A 12,319-nucleotide genomic window follows, 5' to 3' on the forward strand; every position below is an offset into this window, starting at 1 on the left:
ATCAAAGGTGCTAGAACATCTTATCAATAGATCGCGAAGGGGGAAAATCACTGCATTGCCAATCACTGCTTGCTCTAAGGCACTTAGATTTCTCTTTAGTAGACATTTCCATCTTGACTTGATGAATCTCACAATCTTTTTTTTCCTTGCCACACTGAAGTAATTTATTTTTTATCTCTCCGAGCTATATTTTCCTTTTTTATACAACCTGACACAATATGCCACAAGGGATGATAATAATTCCAGAACTTTGCACTAACTCCAGATAGCACTTACTCTCCTTTTAGTCGCATTTGGAGAAAATGAAGTGTCCTTTCTAAAAATGGCAAATATTATTAAATAATAAATGTTTTGATACACTTATCATACACATGCCAGGCAAAAACACATTGATGTTTCAATATGGCACCTCAAATATTGATTTCTGCCTCTTCTGTTGTTCATGGTTTTCATGAAGGTTCATACAAAGGCTATTTCCTGATCAGCATGATCATATTGATTCAAGGTAACACTAACACCTACATGTTATGATGCCTCAGTGAACCTCATGATTTCTCAGAGTGAAAATGAAATTTCTCAGAATGTGATTTCTATGAACATTCAGTGAGGTTAGCCGTGGTGAGGTTAACCAAGGGCCAATGAATCTTCCAGGGGTACGATTCAACAACTCAACATTTTCACTGAAATAATGATTTCATTACAACAATGTTTACAATCTGAAACAGTCTTGATGAGGCTTTTTCGCAGTGTAGGAAGAATGTAGTTTCACCCTCCTGCAGATACTGGTTTTGATTACATTTGATTGAATAATGTTATTAAAAGGTGCAGGCCTGGGGACTTGTTAGCGCTGCATATTCACATTGGTAGAGGATGTTACTGTATGTATGAGAACTTACACTTTACTTTTTCAAGGAGTGACGGCAAGGATTACATGACAGTACCTGGCCAATGACGGGTCGTGCTATTTAAATCATCTGTCCCAAGATTCCACATTATCTCAGATGGCTGAACATTTCTTCAGCGCTGAAGAATCCATGAATGGTCCATGTCACTGTCTCGTCCTGACCCATTTTCATATTCAAGCAGTTCCTCTGTACATTATTGATGCACAGTACATTTGCCTTGTTTTGAGTCTAAAATCAATGCGTAAATTCAGTATGAGAAGTTCATTAATGCAACATTTTTGGGGGGATATTTTCTGAGTACAGTTTTATGTATTCACAGTCAGGCAAATTACATTTTTCTTGAGTGAGGAGAGGCAATCTGCTCTTGGCCATTCAACTCCAACTTTAATTTGGGTTCCAAAAGATATATTTTGGAGACATTGCTAGGCTAATGTATATTTTCGAAGGGGGAAAGGAGAGACTACCGCTGGCTTTACTTTGATGAGGTGTTAATATCTAATATCAAGAGCAGATAAGACCCTTATTAGTCCCCGTATTCTCATTAGAGGGAGGGGCTTATCACACAGAGGGGAAGCCAAAAGCTAAGGAAGTAATATGACTGGCTTTGACTTTGCTGCATGTCCTGAAGCTTTTGGTTGAGGTCTTAACTTAATTTTGAGACTTCGATAGGGGGGAAACTTGTGAGACGAGTCACATTGACACTGTTTAAAATACCTAATTCATGTCCCAACTTAACTGGCATCCAAATTCTCAATTAGAATACATTTTAAGTATCCCTCGTTAAAGACAATAGAGAACTCAGAATTTGTTTTTAAGGAATGTTGTGGTGTGAAGTATTTGTTGGTTTAATAATATATGCCATTTACCAGACACTTTTATCCAAAGTGAGTCATGAGCGCATACATTTTATGTATGGGTGATTCTGGGATTCAAACCCACTATCCTGGTGTTGCAAGTACCATGCTCTACCAACTGAACTACAGAGAAATATCAGCACAGATACTTAATTTCAATCTCCGAGAAAATGGATGTGGAGGATTATTGCAATATTTTCTTGATGTCCTCAATGCATACCAAAGAAGAACGGTGACAGTTAAAAAAAATCAGGAAGTTGGAAAGATCCTAAAATATTAATGTCCTCTTTACACATAACAGTTTAAATTTGTAAACACTCAATATTTTATGTTAACTCAATCTCATGTAAAATGTATGAAGAAGTGACACAAACATGCACAATGTGGATCTGGGAAAGTATTACTCAAGGCCAAGGCTAGAAATAGACTGTACATCATTTGGTGTCCGTTTTAAGTCATCAGAAAAATAAACGTTATGGACATATTTCCAAAGTGGTCGCACCTTTAGCAAAGTTTGCAGCTGCACAAAGTTAAAAATGTGCTAATCATTTTTTAAACTGCACCTTTTCCTCAAATGTTTGGCATTTGGCATTTTTTTGCATCTTTCATTTCCTTTTGAAACTAACAGGTATGAGTGAATACATCAGGTAGAGGTTTGATGGGTGGAAACACTTGGTGCCCGCACGTAAACGCACACACACGCCGACACAAAAACACATGACATACGTGTACATTTTAAAATGACAATACACCATTCACCAGTCATTCACTTATAAATCCCCTTATTTGGACTAACAAAAAGCACAAAGTAAGCACACTGGTAGAACACCACCAATCAATGCATTAAGACGAAGAAGAATGAGCCTGCAGCTCGATAAATGTTGAGCCATTGATAGACGGATTGAGTCAATATGCAAACATTCGCCCTAAACAAGAAAATACATTGGGCGCCAAAACTATATGCCCCATCGATTTCTGTTCGGGGTAAATGTACATTCTTCTGCATTTAGACATATAATTCCCTCTCCAGCAAAGTCATTAGACGGGCAAATGTTTAATTAAGCAGTCACTGTGGTGTAATCTCAATAATACAGAATCTGAATGTGGGCCAAGCTGGCACACTCCTGCCTACCCCTTCCCTTTCGTGGGAAAAGTCTGTTTCTAAAACAGCTACTTCACCACCTCCACACTGAATATCCGACATGAACTGTGCAGCGTTGGCCAGAACAGATCTTAAATCCACACAATTCCCAGCATGGTCCGTTAATTAAAAGCCCACTTCGAAAATCTTCAGCAGATTCAGCCAGGTGTTCACAGCTGACCTATTTTTCCGCCAAAGGAAAACAGTTTTTAGGGGCAAGGATCGAGACAGATGTGTCTGAAAAACTGTCAAGCTCTTTTTCACCCCTCCATGCCTCCATGCACAAGGATTCATTATGTCTGGTCTTTGTGGATCATTTGGCTTTCCAAACTGTCCTCAGCTGGACCTGCTGTGGAATTATTCCCCTAAACTGTCTGTCAGTTAGCAGAAGACGGCTTGTCACACATAATAGGGGTGTCATGACTGCCAGCGGAGGACAAGCGCAAATAAATGGAGGCTGTTGCTCGTCTCAAAGTTAAGTGCATGACGGTGTCATTTCAAATTACAGTGATCTTTCTTCATTCATATTCAAAGTGAGGTCCATTATTTCTGAAGCCAATAACAGCACATTCAATAGACACATGTGTGCAAGTTCTATGCTGTACTACTGTTCAACTTAGTGAGAGCATGTGAGAGCTTTAAAATATATTTAGTGCAATTTTCTTTCAGAGGCAGGACAGGCGTCAAATCCATGGTAAACTCACATATCCCGTATTTCACAATGCTCCATATGATCAACATCTGAGTAGATTCTACCTTTCCCTTAATACTTCCCTTCATATTCACCTCTCAGAATGATTAAACAAGTCAGAAATTCCTTTAGTTCCAAGTTCAAATAAGTGACAAAAACATTTAAGCAGTACGCTAATAATGATTGAATTCAGAGTTGGCTGTTTGTTCTTTATCATTGTGTTCGTTAATAGACGCAGGCAGTATCGGCAATGTAAATCAGAATGAGAATCAGAAGACAAAGCCGAGTATTAGAAAGATAACACTGGAAATCATTTGTCAGTTCACAATGCAACGGGTAAAATAATGCTTGGCCATATCTAAATGAGGAAACAGTAGTCCTATAGCAGACAAAGGCAATTCAAATGGAAACTGGAAACTGTTGAGAATATTTGGGCGAGCTATTCAAAAAAGTTGATTCTGCAGCAGAAGATAATGAACTTAACAGTTTTCTGAGAGAACGAGGCAAAATCAGTTTAAGTTTCTGTCGGGGTTGGCAGTTGGTGATGGGGGGGTGATGGGACACAGTGGTAGGCATGGCAATCCTATTATTGGTGTTTCTGAAGTAGGCCTCAACAGATAGAATTATCATGGATGATTCAACTTATTTGTTAATTACGGTATTCAAATAAATGGGACCATGGCAGCAAGTGTGTGAGCAAGACAAAGGAGCTGATGTGAGCAAGACAAAGGAGACGATCGTGGACTATAGGAAAAGGAGGGCCGAACAGGCCCCCATTAACATCTACGGGGCTGAAGTGGATCGGATCGAGAGTTTCAAGTTCCTTGGTTTCCACATTACCAACCAACTATCATGGTCAAAACAAACCAAGACAGTTGTGAAGAGGGCATGGCAACACCTTTTCCCCCTCAGGAGCCTGACTGAAAAGATTTGGCATGGGTCCCCAGATCCTCAAAAAGTTCTACAGCTGCACCATCGAGAGCATCCATACTGCTCGGCATCTGACCGTATGTCGTTACAGAGGGTAGAGTGCGTTCGGCCCAGTACATCACTGGGGCCAAGCTTTCTGACATCCAGGACCTATAAACTAGGCGGTGTCAGAGGAAGGCCCAAAAAATATTCAAAGACTCCAGTCACCCAAGTCATAGACTGTTCTCTCTGCTACCGCAAGGCAAGCAGTACCGGAGCGCCAAGTTTAGGACCAAAAGGCTCCTTAACAGCTTCTACCCCGAAGCCATAAGACCGCTGAACAATTAATCTATTAACCTGGACTATTTACATTGATCCCCTTGTTTCTACACTGCTGCTATTAACTGTTTATTACCTATAAATAGTCACTTTACAAATTCCCTCAACAAACCTGTATCCCCACACAATGACTCAGTACCGGTACCCCCTGTATATAGACTCGTTATTGTAATCTAATTTCTTGTGTTACTTTTTGATACATTTAAAAAAAATAATAATACTTTCGTTTATTTAGTAAATATTTTCTTAACTTTATTTCTTGAACTGCATAGTTGGTTAAGGGCTTGTAAGTAAGCATTTCACAGTAAGGTCTACACCTGTATTCGTTGCACATGACAAATAACATTTGACTTGATTTGAAGTGACCTAAAAAAAAAGTTCAGTGTGGAGAGGCTGTGGCTTCAGATGAGCAACAGTCATAACACCTTGGCGTTCTCCAACCCTCTCCTACTCACATATCCGGCATAATCCCAATGTTCACTGGAGTCATAGATACTGCTTATCAGTCATTTGGAATTTTGAGCAGCAAACATTTAAGTCATTTTCCGATCCCTGGCTTGCTCGCTTGTCAGGGTGATGTTCCAGCTTCGAACACTGCATAGGAATGAAGCATGTGGCAGGCATTGAGGTATTTTGAATATGAAGGCAGGCTTACATTTGCTATGTTGTACGGCATAAGCATGGCCTATATTAGTTAGTAAATCTATTGTTTTACTAGTATCACATATATAACTATTTAATCTAATTTTAAACCTATTTCACAAAATCTAAAACTGTTCATGTCTTTGAAAGAACTCTAAGGCATAAAGAAACACAAAAAGCAAACTCTCAAGTTCAATATTTATAGAATGTTTGGTGAGGAGAACATTTTGAACTTAGACATTATCAGCCTTCACTATATTAATCAAAGTCAAAACGCAATCCCGCTTTGATAAGCTGCTGGCAATAATTCTCCCATTGAAGGCGCTTATTTGGGGCTCGCTCAGGTGAAATGAAGAAGAGCTGATTGCGTGGGGTAATCCTACTGATTACATTTTAAATTTAAAACGCATTTCTCATTAGATGATTCTGTGGCAGCTCATGTGGCAGTATGCTGTTATTCTTCATTTTAACATTTCAAAATCATCAGCGTTAACGTGGATAATGTCTATCACTATACTGTTTTCCCAGATAGATGAGCATGCACTGATATCTAGGTTTCAGTTCCTATCAGTGACATCTCTAGTGACATCTCTAGTTAACACAACCTGATAATCAGCTTATGTCACCATATTTCATATTTCTTATGTTACCTCTTTTCATTATAGTGGCTGAAAACTTTCTACAATGACTTTCTCTTCCTGGTAATATAATATCTAATATTTTGCATGCAGTCATATCATGGCTGACAATGATAGGTCCATCCCAGCCCTCATTAGGCATCTGTTTGTGTGTTAGCCTGGCAGCTTCCCTCTGAACGGCTTGTCAATGTTTAATGAAACACTCATCATCGTTTAATGAAACACTCATCGTCGACTGTAGGAGGAGTTCAGCTTTCTTAGCCTGCCCCCTGTACTGTGAGCTGAATTACCAATGATCAAGACTCAGTTAGCTTTGAAGCGGATTTCTCCTCTAGTAAAACCACTCAGATGAATGTTCAATGGCCATGTACTGGAATGATTTTGGCATATGTTTCCATAGAAATGTATCATGAACGGTTGGTATACATTATAGACATTTTGAGAATAGAACTAAGTGTATGATAATCTGTTATACTAATGAATTAATCAATCCACATCTGAAGACTAATGGATGTTTCTTTTACATATGGGGTAAGCATGACCTATTACTCATTTCAACGGTAGAAATTATGCAGTTGGTTCTATTGTGTCAGAATATTTGATTTGTTTATTAAAATGTGCCAGTCAATTGACAGTAGGGGGTGTACGAAGTAACACTTCGTTCTTAGATGGATTTGTGAGCAGTACATCGCCAGCTGCTCGGAAATGATCTGAACCAAGCCGTGTGGCAATGGAATCAATGAGTAATCGCCTTTCAATCATTCTAAAATGCATGAGTTCCAGCACAAATGTAATCCACATTGTGTTGTGTGTTGGGTAGCACTTTTCCCACACAGTGTGTTAATGTCTACAGTGGAAGCCTTTGACAGTAGTGGACTTAGTGGGGGATGTGTAAATTGACAGGTTATTAGGCCATGTCCTGTTAAAGTGACACTAGTCTTCCCTGGGCTGGTTGGCCTCCGTGTTGACGGAAGCAGTAGCTCAAAGCCTTCAGATGCTTGTCCTCTCCCAGAGAGAAAAGGAAAGAGCTTTCAAAGCAGAGAGGGGGAAGGACACTTAGCTGTTGCACTCCTTGAAACTGGCCCCCTCTTTCCCTTTCTATCTCCCAGACGTATCACATTCTGCATCTTCCTTGAAAGCGACACAATGGGGATTTGTTTCGTCATCACTCACAACTCTATCAATAACATATACATACGCTGAGAGCAATGAGAAAGACCAATGGCGGGACACCAAGAAAGACATTAAGTATTTTTCTATAAAACATAAATCAAAAACAGGGGGCTTCTGGATTATTGTATGCCAAGGAGAACTATTATTGTAAGTGCTCTCATTTAAAGGACACTAACTGATAGGAGTGTGATTTATACGGGGGGCATGTTGCATATTAGGACTTGTTGGGGAAAGTTACTTACATTTGGGAAGAAATGTATCTGGTAAAAAGACACTCAATGTATCACTATTTCCTCAAGTACTATGCATGGGAAATATAAATTAATTCAATATTAATAGTAATCAAGGATCAATTTATAATACAATTGCTTCATGATTAAATCAATGCTATCAATTGCTTCATGATTAAATGTGATTATTGTTCATTTGTACATTTGTATATACACCTTATCCCTCTAAACCATTGTCATTCAGTTTATTAACTATTCTGTTTTGTTATCAGAATGGCCACAAATTCAAGACACCAGAGATAGTTGCATGTGTCATGTAACATCTTTCAAATAGGCCTCTCTTTTAAAAGCTCATTACTTAATGCATTCAAATGACTATGGACTCAATACATACACATCAGAATCTGACACTGTTTGGTGCAAACTTTAGTCTTGGGCTCCAATTTCACATAGAATTTTCACAGGGGGCTGTTTGGCCCGACGCATGCAAAACTGTAATTCCATCTTAGTTTCGTTGTGTTGTTGCTAATGACATTTCGTAGGGTAGAAAAAGCAGGAGGACCACTGTAATAAATATATATAAAAAGAGAAAATGCCCATATTTCATCATAATGTTCCTTTGATGTGAAGTCAAAATAAGCCTATTTGCTACAATGTGTCAACAACAGTGGGTGAGCGTAGTGAAAAAATTGGCTGCGGAGAGGTCATTCGTCAGAAGCGGATTGGTGGGAGCAAGCGCGGTCGGCAAAAATGTAGATGCAGACAGATTTCAGGGAGCGAAATTGATCAAAACGAGGCTATGGGATTGGGGCGTGTGCATGTGCCCACACCAGAGTGTGATTGTGTGTGGGTAGGGGGTTGAATGAATGAATAAGTATCCAAATCATTATGCCCTATCATTAAATACAAATTCAGAGGCTGATTATGTTGTGCTTTTCCTGTCACGCTGCATAAATAGTGTAGGGGAAAATTCTGGCGAAGGGGACCATTATGAGGGCACTGGACTGTGGTGTTGTGAAATGAGATGGAACAGAAAGACTTACATTAGATTATATAGTCATACAGATAACAGAGGAAAATGTATGGAAAACTGCAGGAAATCACCTGATATATTGTTCAAATATTCACTGAACAGAAATATAAACGTAACATGTAAAGTGTTGGAATAAAATAAATAAAAGATACAAGAAATCTTCCAGAAGCACAAAAAGCTGATTTCTCTCAAATGTAGTGCACAAATGTGTTTACATCCTTGTTAGTGAGCATTTATCCTTTGCTAAAATAATCCATCAACCTAACACGTGGCATATCAAGAAACTGATTAAACAGCATGATCATTACAAAGGTGCACCTTGTGCTGGGGAAAATATAAAAGCTGAGACCAGCCACCCAAACAGCTGATGAAACTGTGGGTTTGCACAACCAAAGAATTTCTGCAGAAACTGTCAGAAACCATCTCAGGGAAGCTCATTTGGGTGCTCGTCATCCTCACCTTGACCTGACTGCAGTTTGGCGTCGTAACCGACTTCAGTGGACAAATGTTCAGCTTCGATGGCCACTGGCTTCGATGTTGCCACTTTAAGAGCTCTGTTGCACAGCTACACCTAAACGATGCTTTAAACTCCAGTTGTCAACTGAAGTAGTAGGGAAATAAACGTGGTAGTAATGTAAAACTGGGATCCCCCACTTTTTTAACAAAGGCCAAAACAACTTTCAAAAGTGTTTTCCTGCGATTGCATTAATAGCTGTACATTGACTGCTTGTCAGAGTACATGTTTCCTTCCTATGGCTCTCGCAACTTGAATGCGCCTCAAGAGGAAGAGTTTTCTCAGATAGAACACACAAGCTGACTAGGTAAATAAGTAAACTATTCTACTATGAGGTTGTCTCATTTTGTTTTAATAACAACATTAATTGTCAAAAATAGTTATCGCTGGAAAGTTACATCCAGAGTGATAAAGTATAGGCTTTGAATGACTTTGCCAGCAGCTGGAGTAGGCTTCACACCGCTGTCTGAGTTGAGTGCTGCTGTGGTGCGCATTATAGACTATTTAACAGTAATGGAATGTCACGTCCTGACCATAGTAAGTGGTTATTTTCTATGGTAGAGTAGGTCAGGGCGTGACAGGGGGTGTTTGTCTATGTTTTGTATTTCTATGTTCAGTTTCTAGTTTTGTATTTCTATGTTGGTTTTGTTTGGTATCATCTCCAATTAGAGGCAGCTGGTCGTTGTTGTCTCTAATTGGAGGTCATATTTAAGTTGATGTTTGTCCCACCTGTTTTTGTGGGTGATTATTTGTGAGTAGTGTTTGTTTCTCCTCTGCGTCACGGTTTGTTATTTTGTAGATTTCAGTTATTTGATGTATTGCATAGTTTTCACGGATTAAATAAATATGTGGAACAAAACACACGCTGCACTTTGGTCAGATCCTTTCTATAGCCGTGACATGGAAAAATTACCCAATTTTCATATTTGAGTAAAAGTAAAGAAACCTTAATAGAAAATGACTCCAATAAAAGTGAAAGTCATCCAGTAAAATACTACTTGAGTAAAAGTCTAAAAGTATTTGGTTTTAAATATACTTAAGTATCAAAAGTAAATGTAATTGCTAAAATATACTTAAATATCAAAAGTCGAAGTGAAAGTATAAATCATTTCACATTCCTTCTGGCAAACCAGAAGGAATAATTGTCTTATTTGTATTTTTTATTTACAGATAGCCAGGGGCACAGGCCAACACTCACACACTCACACACACAATTTAATTTCAGAGGCAGTAGGGATGACCAGGGATGTTTTCTTGAGAAGTGCTTGAATTGGACCATTTTCCTGTCCTGCTAAGCATAAAAAAATTTAACAAATACTTTTGGGTGTCAGGGAAAATGTATGTAGTAAAAAGTATGTTATTTTCTTTAGGAATGTAGTGGAGTAAAAGTAAACGTTGTCAAAAATATAAATAGTAAAGTACAGATACCCAAAAAACGACTTAAGTAGTACTTTAAAGTATTTTTACTTAAGTACTTTACACCACTGCCACCACTGCCATTTAATTCCATTCATCTGAACATCGGAGTGTCATCAACAATCATGCATGTCAGGTCAGTCTACACGGCATAACAGAGAAAATGTAATATTTGAGAATACATTCTGTCTGTATTAGGCTATGTCATCTCCAAACCACCTGACCTGGATTCACTTGGTCAGTCTATGCCATGGTTCTTAATGTTTTGTATACTCAGTGTATATACACTGAACAAAAATATAAATGCAACATGTAAAGTGTTGGTCCCATGTTTTATGAGCCGTAACAAAGAAATCCCAGAAATTTCTCTCAAATTTTGTGCACAAATGTGTTTACATCCCTGTTAGTGAGCATTTTCCAAGTTAATCCATCCACACTTGAGGACTGTCTCATTCAAACATGCCATAGTTAATACTGTACTGCATACAGGTCTGCTGTCAAATAAAAACCTAGGGAACTATCACACAACACCTTGTTATTTGTGCTCGCTCCCCTTAGGTCATTGTTGAAGTTACATCAGGAGTTCACTAACAGACAGTACTTTTGACACAGACAACTTCATTGTTTAGTTCATATTGCAGATATATTTGGTTACTCATTGTCTATGTGTCATAGAATGTACCTGTAGGTCATTGACATGTCTGTCAATATGTTGTCAAAATGAATAGGATGAGTCTCAATGTTAACTCATAAGCCAGTGAGTAAAATGAGACATTCTGGATTTCTCAAGAGTAAGGCCTCACATATAATTGTCAATTTAAAGACTAAGGAAATCAAATGTGTGTCGAACTCTGCAACAAAAATAATGAATTCGGCTGGCAGGCAACCATATCTAATGAGTGTTACTTTATCATAGTTTGAAAATGGAATGGCATTTTCAATACAATGGGATTTTTCTTCATACAAATTACAATTTGCCTTCTTGCTCATTTTGCAGTATAAATAGTAACCTATGATATTATCCGTCAGCCAGATAACATTCTCATTTGAATACGATTCAGTGTTTCAGTGTAATATTAGACTTTTGGAAAAGACAAGTCCGTACAATAAGAAGTCTTATATTATCTACAATTTACCCACAATGCCGCTGTCTTCTTCATGTCTGTCTTCATCTACCAAACTATGTTAGCAGGATAAACTCAATCAAACCCGCATTGCAGTATTTGCACAGTAGCTCATTTTCCTTAGTAATGGTTTTCATGACTGTAACAACATACAACCATGTAACCACTCCCCTCACAGGAAGACACTTCCAGTTTTCACAATCAGACAGGTGTGTGCACATGTGGATAAATAAGACATTGCATTCATGTGGCAAGTTAAATGTAGTCTGTTGTGTATGTCAGTACTGTATTGTAGCTATCTTGGTATTGCGACAGTGTGCTGTTTTACATTCATGTCACTTTTGTGTTGTCAGAATGAGTTGTCACATCCCAGTAAACATAGCGAGTTGCACTGTGATACAGCGTAGACATGTGTCAATGTCTACACACAATGTCTGTCCTCCTTGTGTACATTCGATAGACAGGCAGCTATTACAGAATCAAACCCACAGTCCTTTATATCAACTGTAGACTGATAGAGCAACATTCCAAAACCAATCTTGAGTTATAAAGCATGGAGGCTTACCTTGAGGTTGAAGGTGTGAAAGTCATGGAACATTCTCTCTCCTGAGACCTGTGTGACAATGAAGAGGATGAGATGTCTGTCATGATTAAGGAAGCCCGCAATTACAGAGAAGCCCAAGCGACAGTGATTGATCAACAAGGAACTC

The 12,319-nt window shown here is 38.6% G+C and overlaps 1 protein-coding gene across 40 annotated transcripts in view; it reads right to left on the minus strand.

The window, feature by feature from the left end:
• Nucleotides 1-12,319, minus strand: part of LOC106608606 (receptor-type tyrosine-protein phosphatase delta) — a 656,301-nt gene that overhangs the window by 348,274 nt on the left and 295,708 nt on the right. For all 40 annotated transcript variants that reach the window (XM_045721640.1, XM_045721639.1, XM_045721669.1 and 37 more), the window contains one exon: nt 12,175-12,222. The gene's annotated coding sequence lies outside the window, so the exon portion shown is untranslated. The remainder of the gene's footprint in view (nt 1-12,174; nt 12,223-12,319) is intronic.

Source organism: Salmo salar, chromosome ssa07 (assembly GCF_905237065.1).
Source record: "Salmo salar chromosome ssa07, Ssal_v3.1, whole genome shotgun sequence".
NCBI classification, from domain to species: domain Eukaryota; kingdom Metazoa; phylum Chordata; class Actinopteri; order Salmoniformes; family Salmonidae; genus Salmo; species Salmo salar.